Source organism: Ixodes scapularis, unplaced genomic scaffold, assembly GCF_016920785.2.
Source record: "Ixodes scapularis isolate PalLabHiFi unplaced genomic scaffold, ASM1692078v2 PGA_scaffold4__175_contigs__length_147842914, whole genome shotgun sequence".
In the NCBI taxonomy this organism is placed as follows: Eukaryota; Metazoa; Arthropoda; class Arachnida; order Ixodida; family Ixodidae; genus Ixodes; species Ixodes scapularis.
In genome coordinates this window covers 41,745,725-41,770,835 of record NW_024609879.1, presented here as the reverse complement: position 1 = coordinate 41,770,835, position 25,111 = coordinate 41,745,725, and the positions used below count along the sequence as shown (strand labels likewise).

The 25,111-nt window shown below is 46.6% G+C and overlaps 1 long non-coding RNA gene across 1 annotated transcript; it reads left to right on the top strand.

The window, feature by feature from the left end:
• The first annotated feature begins 7,645 nt into the window (after positions 1-7,645).
• LOC121837637 lies at positions 7,646-13,799 on the top strand. Its single transcript, XR_006078273.1, has 3 exons — positions 7,646-7,775; positions 11,770-11,841; positions 13,648-13,799. It is a non-coding gene; the product is annotated as an uncharacterized LOC121837637 (long non-coding RNA).
• Positions 13,800-25,111: the final 11,312 nt, after the last annotated feature.

Genomic DNA, 25,111 nt, shown 5'->3' with positions numbered 1-25,111 from the left:
CAGCGATGAAACGAACTCGGAGAGTGCAACCACTCGTGGAGCGCCGACCGAAACGAACCTGTTCCACGCTGCGAGTGGGCACGCGTGGGCACGAGTGCCGTGAAACGAACTCGCTATTAACCCATCGCGCTACGACTTTGTTCAGCGTTGCCCACAGATGGTGCATTTTTTTTTTTAAATTTGAAAAGAGCAAACTTACCTTAAGAAAAAGTAAAGAAAGAAAAATGCTTAGCTCCTATGGAAACGCAGCGTAGCCGCCGGTCTGCAAACAACATGGCGCCGTTTCGCACGGGAGACAAGAGATGGCGCAAGCGGTTGCGACGCCGACTGCCGTCAACGAACGAGCAGACGACGCAGAGAGGAACTGCAGTTCCTTGTTGTTACCGCGCTTGTTTTTGTTTCTGCGATTGTCGCCGCCTGCGGAACGTGCTCCGCTTTTGAGTCGAAAAGATTGTCTGCTAAAGACGCTGGCTCTCGGCGCCGTATGCTCGTTCGTTGGCGGTGTTCGTTGCGCCATCTCTTGTGTCCCGTGCGAAACGGCGCCGTGTTGTTTGAAGACCGGTGGCTTCGCTGCGTTTCCATAGGAGCTAAGCCTTTTTTTTTCTTTACTTTTTCCTCAGGTAAGTTCGCTCTTTGCAAATTTTACAAAAAAAGTGCACAATCTGTGGGCAACGCTGCACAAAGTCGTAGCGCGATAGGTTAAGAAACCGAATTTTCCGGTCGATTTAAAGAGCCTGGTGTCTCCTTGTTTCACCCTGTATTTATAGGGAGTATTCACTGGCGGCCATAGCTATGTGCGCGACTGTTGAGCCCATGCTGACGGCGTGCTTCCATAGTTCTTTCGCCACGTGCGTTTCGCACCACCAAGATTGCCGGTCTTAGGAGCCTATTAACGTGAGGTCGTTCCGAGCATGCGCTCTAAACATCGCCCTCAAATATGGCGTCCAGTGAATACTCCCAATTGACCATGCATGCTGTAACGATTTTAATTAAAGACAACATTCTTGAACCCGCTCGTCGACGCAGGAAACCCCCAAATTTGTCAGATTCCCTTGTAACTTGTAACCGACTATAGTGATGAACCGAATCTGCCGAACTTCAAATTCGGCAAGTTTAGCAAATGCCAAACTTTTGAAAGAAAGTTTGTCAAAGATTCGGCAAAAATTCGGCAAATGCCGGCGCACGAGCGAGAACGCGAAGAAGCCATGGATTGCAAATGGACGCCATGCAGTCGTGGGGTTACCATCGCTCCGTGTAGTACAACCAGCGGTTACGGCGAGGTGTGGAGTAGGCAACGCGGTAGCTGTGCGTTTGTGAGCGAGTGTGGTTATCTTCAACATTTCCTTCCTCAAGAATAGAAGATCGTCGAGTAATTTACGCCCAAGTGACAAATGATGCGATATATTCTGGATAACATGATTTTCCATTTGCATTTGCAGTGATGCAACGAAGTAATTGAAACATTGGCCGACCATTACTTTAAAGCACTCCTCACAATTATAGCAATTTTGTTTTTGGCTCAGAAGTAGTGTGTGGCAATACAAACTAAGATTGATTTTTCAATAGGCCTTATGCGAAATGTAGAGCGCCATCTAGTAGCGCGCCGAGAACTCTGTCCGCCATCTTGTTAGTGGCGAGAAAAAGAAACCAGAGACCCGACCGGCAAAGACCCCATGTAAACAAGCGACCGCGCTTCGTGCGAGATATGCGAAGCCAACGATAGCTGCGTTCCACTGCAGATGCAGCAATAAACCTTTGATTCCTGCGTGACGTGAACGCTATCGTGAACAGGGTTCACCTTTTTTCCTTATTTTTTTTGTTACTTGAGAGGCAGCTTTTGACAAAACAATCGGTACGACAATGCGATGAAACATGCGGACGTTATCGCGCGGCGTGAAGCCATTTACAACTACTGAACTGGGCCCTAATCTTTTCACGAAGTTGTACCAAATTTGTTTAGGACCTTTTTTTTTTTCGTGCGTGCCTGCCCTGTTTTTTTTTTTTTTTTTTTTTTTGATGCGCACGCTACTCATTGCATGCGGACGAGACCTAGGCTGTTAAGCGAGGCAAAAAGATGGCAGTTTTAATATTCTAGACCACCAAACATAATCAAAGATGCGTATGGTTAACAGTGGTATGGTTAGGTTCATCGCAGTGACTAAAACTTCGATGTCGACGGTGACAAAAACTTACGTTGCGGACGTCGAATGAAGCAACACGGGCGGTGCCGACTTCATTTTACAACCTACTTTTCTTTTGTCGCAGTTGAGGTAGAAATTTTGTTTTGTGCAAAGAAGCTCGGGGGTAGTTTTGAGAAAGTCACTGCAGTTATTTTGTCAAGGTTGAACAAATCTTCATTAATAGCGCAACATCTGTCTACTGTGTTGAAATCAATGCTATCCGACACCAATGTTGCCCTTTGCAACGCTTGAAGAATATTGCCCAGGGCACAGTTTCTTTTTGAACACAGAGCGTTCCACCAAAAAACCCTCCGCCAGTAACAACTAAACAAAATAAACTAATCTTGAGTCAAGTATTCGCTTAAGGTAGTATACTGCTAAACAGTACGACTTCAAGCGTATTCGCATTGAGAAAAGAATTAAAAAGTGAAAGCCGTTTACAAATCCCTGTAACGCCGAATTGGAGCGCAGCTCTTGAGGAGGAGGAGTGAAGGGTACTGAGGGGAGGGTAGACCCCTCCTCCTCCCCTCATTCTTTAATATGCTCCGGGGGGGGCGGTCACGTGACCTCGGGGGGGGGGGGGTGTCACGTGACTTCGGGGAGGGGGGTCACGTGACCTCGGGGGGTCGCGTGACCTCAGAGGGGTCACGTGACCTCAGAGGGGTCACGTGACCTGGGGGTCACGTGGGAGTCACCTTGGGGCCACGTGACCTTGAGATGACCTTGGGAGGGGTCACGTGGCCTTGGGGGTCACGTGACCTTGGGGAGGAGACCACGTGACCTCGGGGGTCACGTGACCTCAGAGGGGTCACGTGACTTGGGGGTCACGTGACCTTCAAAGGGTCACGTGGGGTCACGTGACCTTGAGATGACCTTGGGAGGGGTCACGTGACCTCGAGGGGTCACGTGACCTTGGGAGTCACGTGGGGTCACGTGACCTTGAGATGACCTTGGGAGGGGTCACGTGACCTTGGGGGTCACGTGACCTTGGGATGACCTTGGTTACGCCGACGGCGACGCCGACGGCGACGGCGACGCCGCTCAAGCCGGGAACGGGCCCCTAAGAGCTGCGCTCTAAAATGTTCTCAAACATGAACGGGCATGACGGCCCAGTTCTTTCGGAGGCCTGTGCACCCGCTGGCGACAACAAGCTTCCTCAGCGTAGGCGTAGGACTTGGTACGCTGCTTCGACGAGGTTGTCGCCAGCGTGCACAGGCCTTCGAGAGTTTTGTAAGACGGTTGCAATAGGTTGTTTAAACTGTTCGTCCACATAATATGGTCAGAAGGCAGAAAACAGTTGCTGTGCCATCGCACATTGCCCGTACGGCTGTCTCCGATGTTTTCACCGTGCTTCGGTACCGACAACGCTTGCCAACGTTAAAATGGCGACGCTCTCAGTGTTGTCAGACCACAAAGCAGTTTCGCATAAGGCCTATTAGCGTTATTTTACGATTTTCATATACCTGTATAAAACTAAGCACAGAACTATAATGCTCGACGTTGCAGATCCGGCATGCCTTACTTTCCCTATCTTCCTAAACGATTGTGCGTGTCCTAACACCAGGAACCGGTGTATTAAAGGTTAAAAACGGAGACGTTGTGAATATGGAACGCACACTTTCATCCAAAGCTGACGTCAAGTGACTCAAATCGAAAAACATGCATATTTACAATAATGTTATTATCTCTTCTGATGAAGGCTCAGCAACTGTTGCATTCATTTTCGCGTGTGCACAAACTGTTGACTGTCAGAGAAAGCAAGAACGCAGCATTATTGCCTTCATTTTAACAATGTACACGCACATGCAGCCTTGCGCTGATAATGCCTCAAAACCGAAACTCTCGTAGCATGATTCGTGACTGTGCCACTGCGCGAAGCTCGCTTCTACCCAACCTTATTGTCATGCCACTTCTGCAACGAGTCATTAAAATTGCCAGTAAACACAAAAGCGACACAGATACAATTATCTTGTAGAATATCACCTTATTTAGTAATAACTGTGTTAATATGCATTACATGTTGCATATAAGTTAAGAAAAAAACAACCTAAAACCTTTTTTCGCCAGGAAGAACTAAATATCAAGGTTAAGTCTGGTAACAATGTATTTTTGCCGAATCTTGAGAAAAGTTTGGCAAAAGTTCGGATATGCCGAATCCCAAGATTCGGCGCCGACCTTTCGATTGTGTAAAAGTTCAGCCCATCACTAATTACAACCATTGGCAGTTAGCGCGGGATTTTTTAGAAGTTTGTTAATCTGAAAAGTTTGTTAAAGTGGTGTTCGCTGTACCGAGATTTGACTGTAGAAGGCGTCGAGAGATCAGGTCGCGAGGTAAGGGGGACTTGCGTCGACTGTACGCGTTGCTCTCAGCAAAGCCGCGCAACTGCTCTGCGCCATCGTTGAGCATCTGCTGCAGCCCCAAACGGAGTTGTGTTTTATACTGTGATGTTCGAAGGTAGCTGTGCAGCCTCGGCCATTTTTATTTTATGTGCCACTCTGCGGGCACAAATTACTTGTCTACTTTATATATGCCCCTGTACGCCAATATCCCGAAAACGGAAGTCACGGTGAGCAGTTTGAACAGCCTTGGGATCTCCAAGCCGGTAACTCATACTCAAGTCGTTGTTTGGTTAGGGTATAATAACAAAATACACAAATATTACAATTTTCCCTGTAACCTCTTTATGATCTTGGCTGCATTTATTGCAAATTATCGTCATGGACTAGATTAAGCTCCATTTGTGTGTTTTGTTCTAATAACTATTATAGCTAGGGTGAGAGGTGGAAGCTGTTGGGGTTCAGGTAGTAACCTAAAACATCCACATTGGAGGAATAATTTTGAGCTTTCATAGTTTTAAGACGCATTTAAAATCACTGGACCATGTTGTCTCGGTCATGAAGCTCGTGGGATATAAACTTACAAATCTCCACGATTGGTCATGTCGAAATGTGGCTTGAACTAGTCTGAACAATGGGTCATGTCGAAATGTGGCTTGAACTAGTCTGAACAATGTACTTGTTGCTGTTCTCCATTATGCCTTTATGCATAAACTATTTCCCTTTTTACAAAGCACCCTGTTTTTTTTTTTATCTTGATATTTGTCTTCCTTGCTGTTTGCCTTTTTATTTGAGTTACCAACGTACTAAAGTTTCCATTTAAAAAGAAAACATTTGTTGAGAAATCTATACCTGTCTATATAACTAATTAGGGAGAATCATTTTTGCATTTTATTATTCATAAAAGCTACAAGTGCTTATATCAACAATTATGATTATAGCTTCCCTTGGTGGTTCGGACTATTGCACACCCTTGAAGTGATTTTATGATCTACACAATTGAAATTCTACTTATCAGGCTATTTTATTGATAATACTTAAGGACTTACAACACATTGCTTGCTCAGTCATAGTCACCCTAGACATTAAAATATAAACAACCTTACAGCACATTCTTCAACACTGTCTTTTGTGTTTCAAATTTTGTTGAATAGCTTCATCATTTACTTTTCCACAGCCCTGGTTAGCTGTGTTTGTAAGCTTTGTTCAGTTGATTTCTACCGTGAGCAGCCAACCTTGCACAAAATGCAGCTCATACAAACTCAGTATAGTCCCATAATGAAAAAGGGCAATTTAGGCTGAGCCGTTTAAACCAAGCCCAGCCCACATTCCTAAAGATAATTGCACATGTCTGTTTGCGGCTGCACCAAATATCAGGAACACCTAAGTGCAAGACCTAAACACAAACTTAGTGGGACTTGAATGTGCCTATTATCAGTGCTGCATTTGAAATAAGAATGGCAGTGCCCTTATATCTGTCCTTTCAGTAAATTTTACATGATATAGTTCCTTAAGCATCTGTCCGTTTGCAACATGTCAGGATTACAAAATTGTCATGTGTAAATGATTTATAATAATTTTAACGACCACATTTTTTTTTCAAAGTTCAGTTTACAATTTAAGGACAGCGACCATCCAGTGGTAGTTTTCAGCACTTTAGAGACATCTGGAGGCAAGTTGGCTCACCAGATAGGAAAATTCTTTGTCATAGCACCGTCCAAGACCAATTATTGGCTACAATCGGAGGACGACGACCATTCCGAGGTAGTTTTCATCATTTCAGAGACGTCTGGAGGCAGGTTGGCTCACCAGAAAGGGAACTTTGTTGTCATAGCACCATCTAAGATCAATTATTGCCTACAATTGAAGGACGACGACCATTCCGAGGTAGTTTTTATCATTTCAGCGACGTCTGGAGGCAGGTTGGCTCACCGGAAAGGAAACTTCGTTGTCATAGCACCGTCTAAGACCAATTATTGGCTACAATAGGAGGACGACGACCATTCCGAGGTAGTTTTCATCATTGGAGAGATGTCTGGAGGCAAGTTCGCTCACCAGAAAGGAAACTTTGTTGTCATAGCACCATTCAAGACCAATTATTGACTACAATCGGAGGCCGACGACTATCCCGGGGTAGTTCTCAGCACGTTGGAGCCATCTGGAGGCAAGTGTGGTCACAAAATAGAGAACTCGACTATAATAGCACCATTCAAGACCATGATTAACTGTGATATGGGGACGATGCCAATAGTCTGGTTATCTTCAGCATCTGAGTTTCCTCTGGAGACCCCCATTGCCTTGCAGAAGTGTCTCAACACCTCTCGCGTGTCTCAACGTCATTCTCAGTCGTCGAAATGGATGGGCATTGGCTCCTTTATGACTGCCACTCGTGCATTCTTCATAGAACTTCTGTATCCATTCAAACGCATTTCTTTGCGAGAAAACATTTACATTTCCATAATACTGTGCACGATGTTCTTTTTTATGGATATCGGTATATTCATATATATGGAATTACTGGACACCCCTTCATATCACGAGAACGATGACTGATTCACTTGTACAATTTAAGCATGGGACAGCCATTCTTCCTAGCACCTCAGTCCCAACTGAACTGATTTAACAGATTCAAGCCTGCACAGCAGTGACTGGAGATACAGCAACCTTGTATGAAAAGTGCCGATAAGACAGTGCAGCGAACAGAAGGTGTAAGTTGACCAAAGTGAAATAAGTTTTTAATCACCCTCGTACGACATGGATCCTTCCTAACGTCTGCATTCTGGCTCCAACCATACTTATCCATTGTTTAGTTTACTTCATGAGCCAATCTTAGTAACGGAATACATATAGCATTTACACCAAGACAGTCTTTGTGGCTTTGTTTTAAAAAATGAAAGTTACATTAAAGCGGTTTGCGCAGGTGAGGTATACGGCCAAGGGAACTTAGTATAGGGGGCTAATGGTTACGATCAGTTGGCTAATTAAGTAAAATTCGTTAATTAACTTTTTAATAAATGAAAATAGACATGTGGTTCCAATTAGAAACTTGCTCAGCGTCACCTAAGGCCACTATATCAACTCTTTTTCGAGGGACATAACGCAGGGGCCGTATATTAATGCGTTCCATGAAAACGCTCAATTTGGACGCGTTTCTAGGTTTCGATTTGTTATTGCAGTGCATCTCTGCGCCCACGGTCCTGCTCGACAGTGGCTGAGACGTGCAACACAGTTGCGCCCAACTTCCCTCTATGCTACAAGGTAAGCGAGGGAGTGGCTTCGCGCCGTGACTACCGGAGGAGAGGAGAGGAGGGAGGGGAGGGAAGGGGAGGGGAGGGGGACAGGATTGCGGGTGCAGATATGTGCTCGGATAAGTAAGCGAAACCTAGAAACACATCCAAATTGAGCGCTTCATTAGAACGACGTAAAATGCTGCCCATGCTTTATGTTCTAAAAAGAGTTGATTTAGTGGTTTTCAATGGCGCTTAGCAAGTTTCTAATTGGAACTATGTGTCGATTTTTATTTATTTAAAAAGTTAATCAACGAATTTTAAATAATTAGCTGACTTATCGTTACAATTAGCCCCAATACTCTATCCCCCTGGCTGTATAACTCATCTGCACAAACCGCATAAGTGTAACTTTCACGGCTTTTTAAACAAATCTGTTAAGTTTTGAAAGAAACACCTGGTATATCTTTGTGTAGGTAAAACTTTCCTACTTTGACTTTATTAGGATCATAAAAGTCAAAATTAAATGTGTTGTTAGCCTTCAGAGAGTGATGAATCAGTCAGTTATGAAATTAGACTGTTTGTGTCTCCACTGCAGAAAGAAAACTTCCCATATGCAGCATGACTGCTAACTTGGGGTCTTTATACGTAACCTTGTAACTTGACCTTCTAACTTTCTTTATGCTGCATCAGTCATTATTCTGTTAGCTCATAAAATTGAAAAATTGAAGATAGTTAATTTTAGGTTAGTTCAAAAAGTAAGCTGCATTACGCTCTGGCTTCTCACTTATTTTAAATAGTCAGTGTTACGTAAAGTTTCCCCAGATTGGTAAAGTTCCATCTTTCTATGGCAGTCGTGCATTTCATTCCTCTGGTTCTATTAGGCTGTTCTAATTTCTATGCCTAGGTGTTGAGGGTTTTTCTAAGTGTCTGTTAGTTCTGTCTTTTAGCAAACAAATACAAGCTGTGCCTTAGACCTAGACATTGTACATAGTTTCTTTTCTATTTCACCTGCTCTGCCTCAGATCTCAATCATGAAAACCAACGCTAGGATTATCACATTAAGCTTAGGTCATTGATGACCTACATGATTTTCCAAAATAAACCATTCAGATTCCCGATCAGCCTTCATAAGCATTTCATGTTTTTGTTAGTACCTGAATTATTTCCTTAAGAAATTCGATGAGCAGATGCTGGAATAAGCAAGGCTTGAGTCTAGGGCTGGGATCCAGTTACTTGCCAAGGATAATTTAACCACACATATTTGTATAAAAATGTCAAGTGCAGCCAGAAAACTGAAATACTGGGTATTTTCATGATGCCTACTTCACCACACAACTTATGTGCATTGCAAGAAAGTGCACCCCAAAAATAAAAGTAAATATTGTATTCAATTTTGACAACAATTTAAATATATTGAAGCACAAATACAATTACTGAACGATTATTAGCTTCTACGGTACTGCAGAACATGTGGTAGCATCTGTACCCAGAGGGGCATGGCGTGTGAGCTGTGGCATAGTACACTGCCTGTCTCCCTAGTTGAACGTAAGGCGGTGGCGGTCTTTGAAGTATGAAACTCTCACTAGGTCATCACATTGTGTCTTTGAGAACAGTCATCTCTTCGCACCACCCGCCGCAGCCTGCCTTAATACAGTGCTGAGCAAATCTTGCGTCTTAGTCGTTATGATTTCTTGTCACCGCTACAAAGTGCGGTCACCAGATAAATTTTGACTGTAGAACGACACAGTTTTCCGAAGCTAAGATTTTACTCGGGAGACAAAGAAACTTCTCTTAAAGATTGTCCCAACACAAAAAGATAGCCTTTTCGTTACATTATTGTCTAAATGCGTTGTTCACCGCAGTTTAATGAGAACGGAAGAATGTGGCTACAATCGGCTGATCGCCGAGATCATGCACTGCCGCTATTCAACGCGCTGACCGGAAAAAAGGAAATGCGTTGAAAGTAAAAATCAGACGTTTACAACACCCTGTAACGCCGAATTAGAGCGCAGCTCTTAAAGAAGACGAGGGAAGGGTACTAAGGGGAGGGTATACCCCTCCTCCTCCTCCTCCTCCTCACCCACTCATCCTCCTTGCTACTCCTCCCCTCCTCCTCATCCTCCACCTCCCCCTCACCTGATCCTTCAAGCTCCTCTCTCCTCCCCTCCTTCCTTCTCTTCCCCCTCCTCCTCCTTCCTTTCCTCCCCCTCATCCTCCTCCCTGCGCATTGCATCATGGGTGGTGTCCCATAATCCACCGTGCGGTTACGCCGACTCCACTCAAGCCGAAACGGGTGCCTAAGAGCTGCGCTCTAAAATAAACAAGGTTGTAAATAGCAATACGTTACAGATATTCGCAAATAACTGCATACGAATAAGCACGCTGAAATAAAAGCCAATGGGAAGATGGACGTGAGCCGTGCGTGAGCCCCACATCTGCATACCTTCCCCGGTTAGGGCTAACACACACTGAGAGTGGAAAGTCAACTTGAAAACGGGTCGATAAACACTTCTCATAATATTTTGCATCTGTCGCAATCGAAGGTCATTCTGTTGAGGCTCTCACGCTGCTGTAGCCTAAAACACTTTGTACAACCAATTTCGTCCACCGTGTAGACCACCACAAACCAGCCGACATGTTTTAAATCCAGGATTAAAAAACGACCAATTGAAGTACCCGATGTTGAGCGCTCACAATAGGCATGGTTTAGTGCTAGGTTTAGCGATAAGTGGTTTTGGTGCAACAGAACAAAACCAAAACTCAGCTTAGGTTCCCTGCTAAGCTCTGATTTGCGCTAAGCTGCATTGGTGCAACTGGCCCTAAGTCTCAGACCGCCGCACTTTGCTGTCACGACCAAGAAGGCGCCCAAAACAGGCAGTAGAAGATGCTGGAAAGGCCGCCGGCGGCAGTCTTTGCAACGTCGTCTGCTCTCCGCTCCTTATCTGGGAAGCAGCTTTACCGCATTGCACGCGGAGACGCCGTTGTGGCATGCCGATAGAGGCGTTCAGAGCGCTAACGACAACATGCCGGCGGAGATGACGGAGAGAGCCTAGATTTAACAGAGGGAGCAGTAAGTGCGCCTGCATTTGATTGTCGCGTGGCCAGTCTAGCGAGAAAACTGGGCAAGAAAAGAGGGACATAAAATATAATACAGATGACCCAGGCTTTTAACTTGCAACAAAATATATATTGGCTTCAAGTTGCTTCCCAAAGCTCCATGAGGGTGTGACACGAAGAGGGAGGGGGAGAGGACGGTGAATTAGAAAAGCAGGGGGCTATGTGCCTATGCCAACAGCTAAGCGTATGCAGCGGGAAGTAGTCTGCTGAGTGTCAAGTGACATGACGCCATTGGCTACAATATGTTTGCGTTTTGAAGCCTACATTTTACCTTTCTCTTTCCTTAGTGGAGGCACCTGTATTGTTTTCAAGCGTGTATTCTGTTGTTTGGTTATAGGGAATGAATTAGACTGTTGCACTTCCATTTTGTGTTAGTTCAATCAATCAATCAATCATTTTATTTGCACCTGTACAAGTACAAATGCTGGGAGGCAGACAAAAAGCCAACAGTTGTTTGCTTGACAGGGTATTCTCTTTCATCTTCTTGACAAAGCAAGCTACAAAAACAGCGAAGAAATAACTATCATATGTCTCGCAGAGATAAAAACAGGAAAAAAACAACAACAGAATGAACACTTGTAGGTATGACATTGTCGTGAAAACACTTATTGGTTTGAGAGCCCTGTGTTCTATTTCAACATAGAACACATGGTTGTGCACCATAGAAGTGGAAGTTCGGGAACAGTGATAATATGCAACCACCAGCTCTGCAAAGAAATGCTGTATGTAAAGCATACGTGCATTGTTATTTTCAGCAGGAGGTCGCATTTTTCGAATGTGCTCTCGCTGCACAACCATTTATATAGCAGACGCATCTGAGGGTTCTGTACTCAATCAATAGTTATTTTTTTAAATTCTGAATGTTAGAAGATTTGTACCTAACAATCCATCTTATTTGCTAATAGCACCCCAGGAGCTACTATCGCCCAAAGATGTCACAGGCAGTCATGATTCTTTGAGGCAGCGAAATTTCACCGGTAAGTTTGCCCCCCCCCCCTCACCGACTTTTTGACATGTGTGCTTGCCTCTAATGGCCCTTTCAGAAATTTGCATCAGGAGCTGTAGCTTTGACGGCATCCGTTTCAACCACGATGTCTGCAACGACCACAGTGTGTTGCTTGGACACAAATTTGACACAACTTCAGCAATAGACTTTTTGCTAATTACCCAAGCACCAAGGGGAATACTGGAAACGTAGGTACACATGCTGCACACGCTTGCCTTCTCTGCATAAAGGATTCGAGGCAAAAAACCAAAATAGGGTTTCGAGGAATGTGTGTGCAATGGGGTATTTATTTTAGATTTTTACCTTTGAACAGATTCGCTTGCAGACACCAGCACATGCAGTGTATGTTCATACATTCTCAGCATTCTCTTTTGTGCATGGTTAATTTGGGATATTGTCTATCCTGACATATATGGCAGTATGTAGTGTTATTTCTGTGACAGAAGATTCTCTATGGCCATCAGCTTTTTCTTTTATTGGCCATGCCTTAAAAAACAAGGTCTTTTCAAAGTATGATGGGAAGCAGGTAGGTGTTTTTGGTTGTGTAGGCTTGATGTTGTTGTTATTCCCAGGACATCATTCCTGCAGGCCTAAATAAAAGAGCAAACTGTGATTCACCGCACTAGAACTTGAATACTCCAGTCTCACCGCATTCTTGTGTTGCAATCATAGAAACATACAATAAGTTTCCTTGTCCAGTGTATTATTGCATAAGAAAGCAGGCATGGTTCACACACTTGCAACTGCCTACAACCGGCACGGCAGTCATAAGCATTTATAGAGGTTTAAAGCCAGTCTTTTAACCTCTCCAGCCAGAAGCAGTCGCAAGTGTGTGAAACAGCCTTTGTGCCTGTTTTATTTCTGTTAATCACTACCCCTGGAATGAGATCAGTTATGAGCAATCGAAGCAGCACCGACCGAAACCTAGTTCAGGCCAACATCTTTATGCGAGTTTTTAATGCACATTCGCAGGCCTGTTGAAAGCATTTTACGTGCATAATCTTTTTCTTTCAAACTCACTACAGATATAAGCACTGCATTAGCATGACTCTTCCCTAGTTTGTTAATTTTTCAGCACACAGTCGCTGACCAACATACTAAAGCAGGCTCCTCTGGTCCGTGCAATTTGCTTTGTAAGCAGTCGGTCAACTGAACCTTCGGACTATGTTCAATCTGATGTCGAGGTTGGGTATACTGTCCCTATCACGTGAGCAGATAGCTGAAATTGTAGCCGCAAGGCTAGCTCCCTCCCCCCCGTGTGAAAGTAAAGTGTTTTTCGGGTGGCGGATCTAAGGTTTGGGAAGACAGTGCTTTCCTGTGGCCCTTTCAACCTTCCCTTGACACTTCTGCTTGTACAGCGCATACTGACAGCTACTTGAAGTATCTTTTTGGTTGTAGCAATTGTCTCGACCACAGTTTTTAAGGGCCTTAGAGAATAGTTCCATTGATTGACCCTTAACTTGACACTGTAAGTCAAGCAGGCTGTCATGACCATGCTCATCTCTTATTGGTGCTGTATCTTCAGGGTTTAATGTATTAGCTGTTAATTGAAAGTTGGCTTTGAGGCAAGATGCCGAGTTATCAGGTTGTAAACAAGACTGAGGTTTCTGCAATTTCACTGAGGCTTATTGTGCTGCAAGATCAGTCTAGGTTCACAATACCTGGGTGGTTGAGATGAATCTTCAAAGTTTTGTTCTAATTAAATCTGTATGATTTTCTTTTTTAGCTCCTTTCAAGCTAAGTGGTTGATGGTTTCTTTTGTGCCTTGTCTTTTCAGAAGTGCATCTTTAACACCTTCAGTTTCTTTTCTACTGCAAGCCTGGTACTACAGCTTGTGGCCCGTGTAGAAGAATAGAGGGGTGAAACCAAGGCTCAAGTGACCGTGGACTCATGGCCCTCAGACAGCTACAGCACCAGACCAGGCACAGACCAGAGCCATTTATGCTCCACTTCTAGAGGACATGTTGCTGTTTGAAACTACCAAGACTCATGGAAGCTGCTGACAGGAGGCTGTTGGTATGTTCGGTTTTATTCTTTAGTGGAATTACTTCTCGGAGCATTGTAATTATTTGTGTAATAATGGCAATTCCTTGTTCAATATCTGCAGAATATAATTGTTAGATATACATCCTTAGCCATTGAAAATCTGGAACTTTCCACAAGTTCTGGTGGCAACCACATAAATTACAGTCATGAAAAACACCAAGCCTATAGAATTTCTGGTTCTAACTGACATCTATCGAGAATCACTCCTCTGGTAGCATACCTCTTGACTTAAAGGGGCCCTGCAATCATATTTAAGCGCCTACCCTTTTTGCGGTTTCCACGTCTCTTGGGGTTCCGGCAAGGCAGCGGGCACGGAGAGAGTAACTAAATACCAGTGCGTTATATTTTAACCGGACGACGTGGAAACCTCCTCCACCTACGGGGGCGACCTGCGGTGCCGAAAGCGCGCAATTTGTGTAGTCTACTGGTCAGACCCGCTAAAAGCTTCTTTTTAGTCGAAATACAAAATATAAGTGGTGCGAACCATTTCAAATATTTATGAAAGTACTTTTTGTTCAGTATATTAGATCAGAAAAGAAACAAATGCAGTCTATAAAGACGGAAACAAGAAATGACCCGTCGACATATCCACCACCAATCGGTGGAAAAGGCGGCGCATACTAGAGGGGAAGTGGGGTCAGGCACCGATGAGCGGCGAGCGTAGAAAGGTCTCGGATGTACGCGGCGGCGCTGCGGTCGTATACGGGCTCGAGGATCCGACTGGTTCCGAGCGTTTCCAAGGCCTTTCGCGAGCAGATTTGGCTTGCGATTTGGCCGTTTGGTGGTATGGTAGCGCGAAGTGGCTCCCTTTCTGAACATATTTTTAACTCGTGCTTGCTGTCGTTGGTGGCCAATGAAGTGTCATGCCGAATCAGTGTTTGATCGTGCAGCAAGTGCAGTGCGAGCCACCTTGGCCGCCCGCTTCATACAGCCTAACCGGAACATGCTTTAGTGGCGCCCTCTCGAGCCGTCGACACGGAGTGCGGCAGCCGTGTGTGCTTGTTGAGCTCACTAATCCTCCTCTAGTTCACAACCACTCAAGCGACGAAGGACGTCATGAAAGAGGGTTTTTGTGCTTGTTTTTGTATTTTTAATTTGCCTATATCTTTTAAAATAAAGCAAAATTCGTTAAAAGAACAGTTTCATTAAGATACGACGTTCAGTGCACTCAGGTTCAGTGCAAATTAAAAACCAGTACAAAAGTCCTTGCAGGGCCTTTTTAAATGTCAGCCATGCAATCCCTGTACATTAAATCAAATCATTTATTGCATCTGGAAGTACAGATGTCGAAGCCACGGACGATAAAGCCAATCTTCGTTGGCTTACTAGGTCCGGGCCCCGAGAGCTTGGCAGATGGTGACGGAGATGCAGGAAAAACAATCAGGGTAATAAATATATCCAGAAAACGCGCTAACTAAACGGTTTACATAACTTAATACATGTTATACAACAAGTAGGTACATAGGTTCGGAGATAGAAATTCACCTCACTATTGTTCTAGATCACTCAGCATGATATCTTCAAACATCATTAGATACACTGAGCCTAATATGCTCCTAAACAAAAACAAGCACAGATTTAGAAAGACTTTATCATGCAAAATACAACTTTTGTGATTTATACATGACATTCAATTAAATTTGCAACGTAAACAACAAACCGTTGCTATATTGAGTGGTAAAACTGCTGCGCTAATTGTGCCAAACTGCGCCAGAATTAATAACCTGCTACATGCTGCTCTAAAGGCTGTATTTGCGCGCAATTTGCGTCATGTCTGCGCCGAAAGGGAGCAGTTCTCAAAAAGGAAACTGAAAGTGTCTGGCACGTGACAAGCGATGCCACTGAAAGTTAAGAAAGTAGTTTTTTTTTTCTTGATGCCTAACCAGTATGTGCGAAGAATAGAGCTGCGAGTATATTTTAATTTTCTAATAGTAGTTCGAAATAATATGGTGATATTCGCTTAAAAAATGAACTGCAATATTCATACATTTCGAAGTGTTGATTGCAGCGGGTTAGCCCCCTTGAGTGCGCTTCTCCTGAAGCACAGTTGCACTGCGGAGAAGCAATACCCATGAAGCTGACACAGCGATCTCGTGACCCGCTTCACCGAAGCTCATTCGCGCGCTTATGCGAAAAGCACATCTTCAAACTAGTATGGTGCACGCGCATGCCTAATGTATATTAAAAGAAAAAAAAGCAACATATAAAAGTTTTGGGATCGTTATTATTACATTGCAGTAAAATCTTCAAAATTTAACTGTGGCTATTATTCAAGGGTATATGTTAGAGTCCATTGCAAGTCAAGAAGGTGGGCTGAGGGTAAGATGGGCCGGGGCAAAGGAAGCAGATGGAACACTTAAGAGAGATTTCCCCCTCTCTTCTCCAGCATTCCGTCTGCTTCCACTTCCCTGGCCCGTCCTACCCTCACCCTACCTTCTTGAGTTACAACGGGCTGTAGGCAGCAATGTTCTAAAAACCTCTGTTTATTGTTTGTGCTTTTTTTAAATTCAGAATCAACAAAAATATTTTTATATAGGCAGAAAATTTTAAAAAATCCCCTCAATTATGTATGGCTAGGCTCCTTTATAGGCTTAATTTTATGTCAAATTTGTCATTTACTTGCCATCCCACTGTAGGTACTGGACGTTCTGAGGCTACAGTCTATAAATATAGCTAGATTAAATTTAACTACTCATAAACGGGCAATTAGGAACAACCTTCGTGAGTCCAGCTGAATTTTTGTTTAAGCATGGTGGAACAGTAGTAAAAGGCATGGAGATAGGTGCAAAACGTCTTCAATATTCAATTAAAAAATATTCGACCGAAAGAACTATTACTATTCACTTTGAATTTGCTTCAAACCCAAAATCTATTTTTGCTCATGCCAAACAAAGAGTTTTCGTTGATTGTTTTTTTTGGGAACGGTGCTCACATCGATCGCAATGAATAGCTACCGCTACTCGTGATCGGTTAGAGTAGCTATGTGCTCTGCTTAGCTGCTATATGAACAGCAGCAAGTTGAATACGAGGGAGGGCAATGTGAGGCACTTTCAACCATAAGTGTCCGTTTGATGTTAACTTTGTGACAATTACGTCACTGTAATAAAACCTGTACAAAGTAGCTGAAAATATCTTTTTACGACACAGACTGAAGATGCCATCGGTACTAATAATAGGTTAATTGAGACTTCTACAAAATTGCTGGCGTATGATTGTTCAATAAATAAATAAATAAATATCTGTATAGCCAGGTCTTCTGTGGGCATAACACTTCAGTCTCCCAGCGCTCCAACAGCTACAGTCTTTTCTATGGGCTAACTTTCGAAGAGATTGTATAAAACTTTCTGACATGAAAGCTCAAAATTGTCTGCTCCAAAACCGATTTTTTCCTGTTACAAGAGCTGCTCCAAATCACCTCTTGTCAGTTTCAACACTATATATTCCTAGACTTCTCAAAAGCATTTGACAGGGTGTCTCATAACCACCTTATCGTGCAATGTCACAATAGATCCCTTTATTGTTGCCTGGATTTTCTAATTTGTTTCCAATCAAGTTCAATGCACTGTTATAAATAACTTCATGTGATCCAAGTCCAACTTAACATTGGGCATTCCTTTAGAAAACGTGCTCAGACCGCTTCTTTTCCTAATCTGTATCAATGGTCATCCTTTTCGTGTTTCGTCCACTATCTGCCTTTTCACAGATGACTAATTTACTCCTGTCACAGATGGCGATTATCACTTATCCTTGCAAACTGCCTTATTATCCATAGCGGGTTGGTGTGATAGTGGCTGTTGTCCTCGAGGATAAAGAAATGCAAATTGCTTACATTTGCTCAGCTTTCATTACCATCTTTTTATGTCTACAGTATTAACGATACCATAATCAGCACATTCTTGTTTTATAAATATGTTTGTCTTTATATAACAAGAAATTTTACACGGATCACCCGCATTAGACCTACTATCGGTAAGGAAGACAGTGCACTTGACTTTCTCCTGGACAATTTAATACTAGCCCCTCCTAATATTGAATGCGTTGCATAGCTCACCTTTGTATGCCCCAAGTTAGAACATTCATCATCTGTATGGTCTCCATGGCAGAACTATCTTGCTGAAGAATTAAAACTTCTCCAAAAAAGTTTTACAATTTAGTTATTCTGTCTACTCTTCTTATACTACAGTGATGTGATTGCTGCGCCAATTGCACCAAACTGCGCCAAGGGCCCAACCCTGCTACATGCTGCTGCATTTTGCCGAAATATGGGTGATCTGTGCCAAGCCTGCGCCAAAGGACCAATTTCGGTCGCATTTCAAAACCGAAACTAAACTGAATGCTGTAATTGAGCATGCGTGAGCTAGGTGGCGCAAGCGTCCGCCCGACAGAAAGTACTCTGCATGAATTGTCCATCCGGTCTTACATGGTTTTTCCCGCCGTCTCTCGTTTCGCGCTCTCGTCGTCTCGTGGGTCTCGTCTTGTCGGCTTTTTAAAATTGTTTCAACTGAGACGCTGTAGACATGGGCTTGTGTGTACGCTCCGACGCAAGTGTGCCGGATACCAGCCATGCCGTCATGCTGTGAAACGAAACCACGGTTTTGCGTGGCGCGAGTTACTTTATGAGCTGAAGCACTCACTCCTGAAATCAAAGGCCGTGGGAAAACTATAATTTGTCCCTGTCTGCCAGTCACGGTGGTCGCGCGAACTTGAGTGTTGCCGTCCCCACGTCACTGAAGGTATGGTTCTCTAAACTGTAACGTAAAGACCGCCGCATGTTCATCAACATTCCTGTTGTTTAAATCATACTCTACTACAAAAATCTTTCTTAACTCAAATACTGCTGTGTCGAAGTATTGATTACCTAGGTTTCTCTCGGTGGGCTTTCTTTTCAGAGGGACCCCGGTACTTGAAAAATCTGCTGCAAAAGAAAGTTGTAGAGAACTGAGCTAAAGCAAAGAACGCCATGTCTGCACGCTGAACCCGCACAGCGCGCTTGCTTTTCTCGAGTTCAGCCGTTGCACAAAGCGCTCCAAGACATTTTTGACCACATAGCTCGCGATGTTGTGCATCAATGCGCTCAGGTTCTTCTTTCCCGTGTGTTTAGCTTGTTTAGCTTCTGTCAGCTGTATTCACCAGGCGCGACTAACCAGCGCCGTTCTAAGGTTAGTAGCACGACTAAGTAGTCGCGAGCTAAACTAGAAATCCGCTACTAACGAGCGATTATGTTCTGCAATATTCCCGAGCGCGAAGCGAGCGGTCGACTATCTATTCAGAACTAACAAGCGGAAGAGACATAAAAAGATAGGACACGGATATGCATATTTCAACACAACTGCGTAAATGGGTATTGTTTCGTATAAAAACTGAACTTTTAATGTTTTTCAGGAAAAAAAAAGCTACAATGAGAGACATATTGTCCGAGACAGTTTTACAAAGAGAAATTTAAAAACAACGCCAGGGAGAAACACGGAAGCCGCATTGCCAGCGACATAAACAAATATGGAAGCGCCGCTAAATGTGTTTTTTCTCGTCGTCCAGCGCCCTGCTGAGATCTCGTTAGCGGTATCTCGGACCACTGAACATGGCTATTTACGCATTACTTGCTTCTACAATTCTTTCTAGATGTGCCCCCAGGGTTCCGAGAGAGTAAGGGCTTCGTTAGCGCTGGCGGTCAGCGGTGCTATACGAGTTGGCCATGGCAATGAGTCGCTAGTCACCCGCTAAACACCGGCTAAACTAGCCCTACCCTATCACTAAGATTTGTCAGTCGACTCCCTAGTCCCGCGGGGCGACTATGCCCTAAACACGACCGGTGAATACCAAGCGCTCACTTAGCGGCGACTATCGCTTGCCACGTGATAATTTTAGTCGATGACGTCACTAGTCAGTGGTTAAACAGGCGCTACTCGCGCCTGGTGAATACGGGTGCGTTTTTAGTCGTATATATGCTGGACAGTTACATTTTACTTTGCATACAATTTTGGAAACCAGTTGGTGACGGAGCATAGAGTCATGGTTTTCGTTCCGATCGAACAGCCATCTCCGCTCGCGCGACGAAGCACGTGCAGCTGCAAGCTTGCTGAAGTTGCCCTCATGTGCATGCGGACATGAATGCACGGCAGAGGCAACCTCTGGGACGCTTGCAATCCATTGTTTTACGTTTGCTTCCTTTTGACGAAAATCTGGCACGTCGGGATCCAGTAAAACGTTGGCGAGCGGTTTTTCGGAATTGCTCGGCAATGGCCTCAGCAATGTATGTATACACTTGTGAGATGTCTCAATGTCTCTTTGGAGGCATTGCATGTGGACATTCATTACTAGCCAAAGGCAAAGCGAAGCTTGCAGCAGCCTTGCTAAGAATTACGAAAAGCAACAAAAAAAAATAGCACCCACTAATTGTAATGCACTTTTGTCTTGTGTACAATTTCGCATTTCACAGCAGTAGTTATGTGTTTCATCAGCCTAAGACCGCTTCCATATAATATATTGCCACGCGCAGGGTCACGGACTTCTAGAACTTTCTCGTTTATTCTTGCGCCGGACATACCTTCTGTCGTTTATCCCTGCTTATGTTGTTCTAGAAAGTGCGTGTTCATTCTCGCCCCGAGCGCGCTACGCTCCAACCTTCTCCGCCGAATCTTCGAGATAGTGACTCACTCTAGATAAGACGCCGCTCGCGACCTTGTCGAGTCAGTCTCGTCTCTCCGCTCGATCCTGCGGTTTCGCCGACATCGACGCCCGCGACGCTCTGCTGTTTTCTTTTGTACCCTTTTATTTTTGGCACAAGTTCCCCACATTAAACGTTTATTTCTTCTTGTTCATTTTCTGTTTTCTTTTGGTCACCACCCGTGACATTTTGGTGGAGGTGCGGGGTAACCGCATGCCCATGCAGCGCTCCCCTCCGAGTTCCCGGAGTGCAAGTCCGAACACAAGCCCCCAAGAATTCAACAAAGACCAGACCGACATCCGATTAAGTCGCCGGAACCTTGGCCTACCCCCGGAGTTAGGACCCTTGCCACCCAGGACCAGGCAAACCAAAAGGACGACGATGGCCAACCAGTCGGAGACCCCGGCCGCTCCAGCCGTCGTTTACCTGCCCGTCGTACCGCGGACGGCTGCTCTATTCCACGGCGAGCAATACGAAGACGTCGAAGACTGGATTGACCAGTATGAAGGCGTTGCCCGCCACAATTGCTGGACCGACGAGCAGCGCCTGCACAACGTCTATTTTTCGCTTGAGGGTACCGCCAAGCACTGGTACGAGAATCATGAGTCCTCTTTGACGTCGTGGGACATTTTCAAGACCGATCTCAAGGCTACGTTCAGCAACCACCACCGCCGAGAGAGAGCCGAGGACCTACTACGAACCAGAACCCAGGGCCCAACGAGAGCGTCACCGGCTTCGTAGAAGACGTTCTGCGCCTGAGTGCCCACGCCGACCCTCGGGCTACCGAAGAGAAGAAACTACGAATTCTCATGCGCGGGGTGAGAGACGACATTTTCGGAGGCCTCCTCCGCAACCCGCCGGCAACCGTCGACGCCTTCGTCACCGAGGCAACAAACATCGAGCGCGCCCTCCAAGCGCGCGCTTCCCACTACCAGCGGCATTCAAGCGTCACTGCAACCGCTCTGCTTAGTGGCGAAAACGCTCCTGGTACGGACATCCGCGAAATCATCCGGGAGGTCGTCCGGGAGGAAATCCGCCGGTTGCTGCCAGCTGCAAACCGAGCAGCGACGCTCTCCATCGCCGAGGTTGTGCGGGAAGAGGTTCAGAGAGCCATCCAACCAGAGGCTCCCATCGCCGTGGCAGCCACCGAGGAGCCCACGCTGACTTACGCGCAATGGCCCGACGGCCACCGCCTCCTCCTCGAGCCTATGTTGCGCCGCCCCGACGTCACTCTCCTGCTCCGCAGCACGACCGGCGCCGTGACCACCAGCTCCAGTACGCCAGTCGGGAGCCCCGTGCACCCCGGCAGACCGATGTGTGGCGAACGCCCGACCGACGCCCTCTGTGCTTCCACAGCGGGGAAGCAGACCACACCTACCGCCGATGCCCATACCGTCGACTCGGGCTGCGCGGGTTCTACCCGAACGACCCGCGACCCCGTTATGGCGAACGGCCTCGGGAAATCGACGAGTACCTGCGACGACCTGTCCCCCGAGCCTGCGTCCCGCCGAGAGTTCCGGTCGCCTTCGCCACGACGTCCAGCTTCGCCGATGCACCGACCCCGACGTGAAAGCCTGTCGCCCCTCGCTCCACGCCGGGGAAACTAGGCGCGGCAACCCCTGGAGGTGGAGTTGCCGAAGATGACCGACGCCAAGATCCTCCACGAACGTCAGAGGGCCCCCACTCGAACGCTACCAGAGACCGAAACGACGGCCCTGCAGTGGTGTCCAATAACCTAAACGTCGTCATTGACGGCCACGACGCATCAGCACTCGTGGACACCGGAGCAGACTACTCGGTCTTGAGTGGGAGACTCTCCCGCCGCCTTCGAAAAGTCACCACGCCGTGGGATGGACCACAAATACGATCCGCCGGAGGGCACCTCATCGCACCAGTCGGGAGATGCACTGCTCGCGTCGAGATCCACGGTGAGACGTGCCCTGTCAAGTTCGTCGTTCTTCAAGACTGTTCGAGGGACGTAATCCTCGGAATGGACTTTCTCTGCGAGTATGGCGCCGTCATCGATCTCGGGGCAAACCGGTTGACGCTGCGAAAGCCTGTTTTGCCGCCGATGGAGGCCAACACTACGTCATCCGCGATCCGAGTTATAGCCGACCATGTGAATCTGCCGCCGCGGTCGAGTGTTTTCGTCACCGTCATAACCGACGCAGCCATGCACGGTGAAGCTCTTCTGGAAGGCAGCGTCCAACTGCTCCTTGAAAAAGGAATTGGCGTCGCACGAGGCGTAACGGGTCTTCAAGAAGGACAAACGGCTGTTCTCGTGACAAACTTTCGAGAGGAACCGCAGCACCTAACGAAGGGTACCACCATGGGCTACGTCGAGGAGCTTCAGGCGCCAGCCGTGGTCACCGCAGTCTCTGAGGAAACCTCGTCGCCACAACAGAAGAGCACGACGCCGCCGCCTATCGACATCGACCCCGAGCTCCCAGCTTCGAAGCACCGGCAACTGGTTGATCTCCTCGCCGAATGCAGAGACTGTTTTGCCACGACGTCGAAAGTTCGCCAAACACCAATGGCGAAACATCGCATTATTACCGACTACGACACACTCCCTGTCCACCAGTCGCCGTATCGAGCCTCCTTAAAGGAAAGGAAAGTGATTCAAGATCAAGTTCAGGAGATGCTCGACGACGACATAATTCAACCCTCAAGAAGTCCATGGGCGTCCCCGGTCGTGCTTCTAAAGAAGAAGGACGGAACCCTGCGATTCTGCGTGGACTATCGTCGACTGAACGCTGTGACGAAGAAGGACGTCTATCCGCTCCCCCGCATCGACGATACGTTGGACCGACTGCGCTACTCCTGATATTTTTCGTCGATGGACCTGAAGAGTGGTTACTGGCAGATTGAAGTTGACGAACGCGACCGGGAGAAAACTGCCTTCGTCACTCCCGACGGACTGTACAAATTCAAAGTGATGCCGTTCGGACTTTGTACAGCACCAGCCACCTTCCAGCGCGTCATGGACACCGTCCTGGTAGGCCTGAAATGGCAGAGCTGCATCGTCTACCTGGACGATGTCGTGGTATTCTCAAGAGATTTCGATGAACACCTCAGACGACTTCGAGCCGTGCTTCAAGCCATCAGGAGCTCCGGCCTGTCACTCAAGCCAACAAAGTGTCGGTTCGCCTATGGGGAACTAAAGTTCCTCGGCCACGTCGTGAGCAACAAAGGTGTTCTACCTGACCCCGAGAAGACCTGCCCCGTAGCTGCATTTGCGCCGCCGTCCGACAAGAAGGCAGTGAGAAGATTTCTCGGACTCTGTGCCTACTACAGGCGCTTTGTTCGAGACTTCGCCAAACTATCCGCACCGCTGACGCACCTCACGAAGGACGCCGTAAAGTTCGAGTGGACAGAAGAGCACCAGAGGTCATTCGACGAGCTAAAACGAAGACTCCAGACACCCCCGATTCTCGGCCACTTCGACCAGTTCGCTGATACAGAAATCCACACGGACGCCAGTAACACCGGACTTGGCGCGGTGCTAGTTCAAAGGCAGGACGGGGCAGAGCGAGTCATCGCATTCGCGAGTCGGATGATGTCCAAGGCGGAGAGGAACTACTCTACAACTGAAAAGGAGTGCCTTGCTGTCGTCTGGGCAATAACAAAGTTTCGCCCATATCTGTATGGAAGTCCTTTTCCCGTGGTCACGGAGCACCACTCGCTGTGCTGGCTCGCGAATCTGAAAGACCCCTCCGGACGCCTCGCCCGGTGGAGCCTACGACTGCAGGAGTTCGACATGACCGTTGTGTACATGTCCGGCCGAAAGCACAATGACGCCGACTGCCTGTCAAGAGCTCCTGTCGAGGCCGGACCTGCCTGTATCAAAGACGACGACGATGAGTGTTTCCTCGGCGCTTTGGACGTCAGCGACATGGCAGCACTCCAACGGGACGACCCTGAACTGCGAGCGCTCATCGAGCACTTAGAGGGAGAAGCGAGTTCGGTTCCCCGTGCTTTCCTAAGAATCCTGCGTACATTCTTCATGCGGCAAGGGGTGCTGTACAAGGAGAACTTCGTCAACAACAACACAGCATGGCTGTTGGTTGTTCCTGCCAGCCTTCGAGACGAAATATTCCAAGGATGCCATGACGACCCAACGGCTGGACACCTTGGCTACAGCAGGACGCTCGCCAGGATTCGAGAAAAGTACTACTGGCCGAGGCTACCGAAGACCGTTCTCCTATACATTCGATCATGCCACGAGTGTCAGCGACGCAAGAAACCGCCAACGAAGTCGTCATGACTTCTGCACCCGATTTCTCCCCCGTCTATGCCGTTCCAGCAGATCGGAATGGATTTACTTGGCCCTTTCCCACCGTCAACGTCGGGAAACCGCTGGATTATCGTCGCCACCGATTATCTCACACGGTACGCCGAGACGAAAGCCCTCCCAGCAGGCACGGCTGTTGAAGTCGCCAAGTTTTTCATCGAGTCCTTCGTCCTCCGGCACGGCGCTCCAGAAGTTTTGATTACAGATCGCGGATCATCGTTCATGGCACAGCTGACC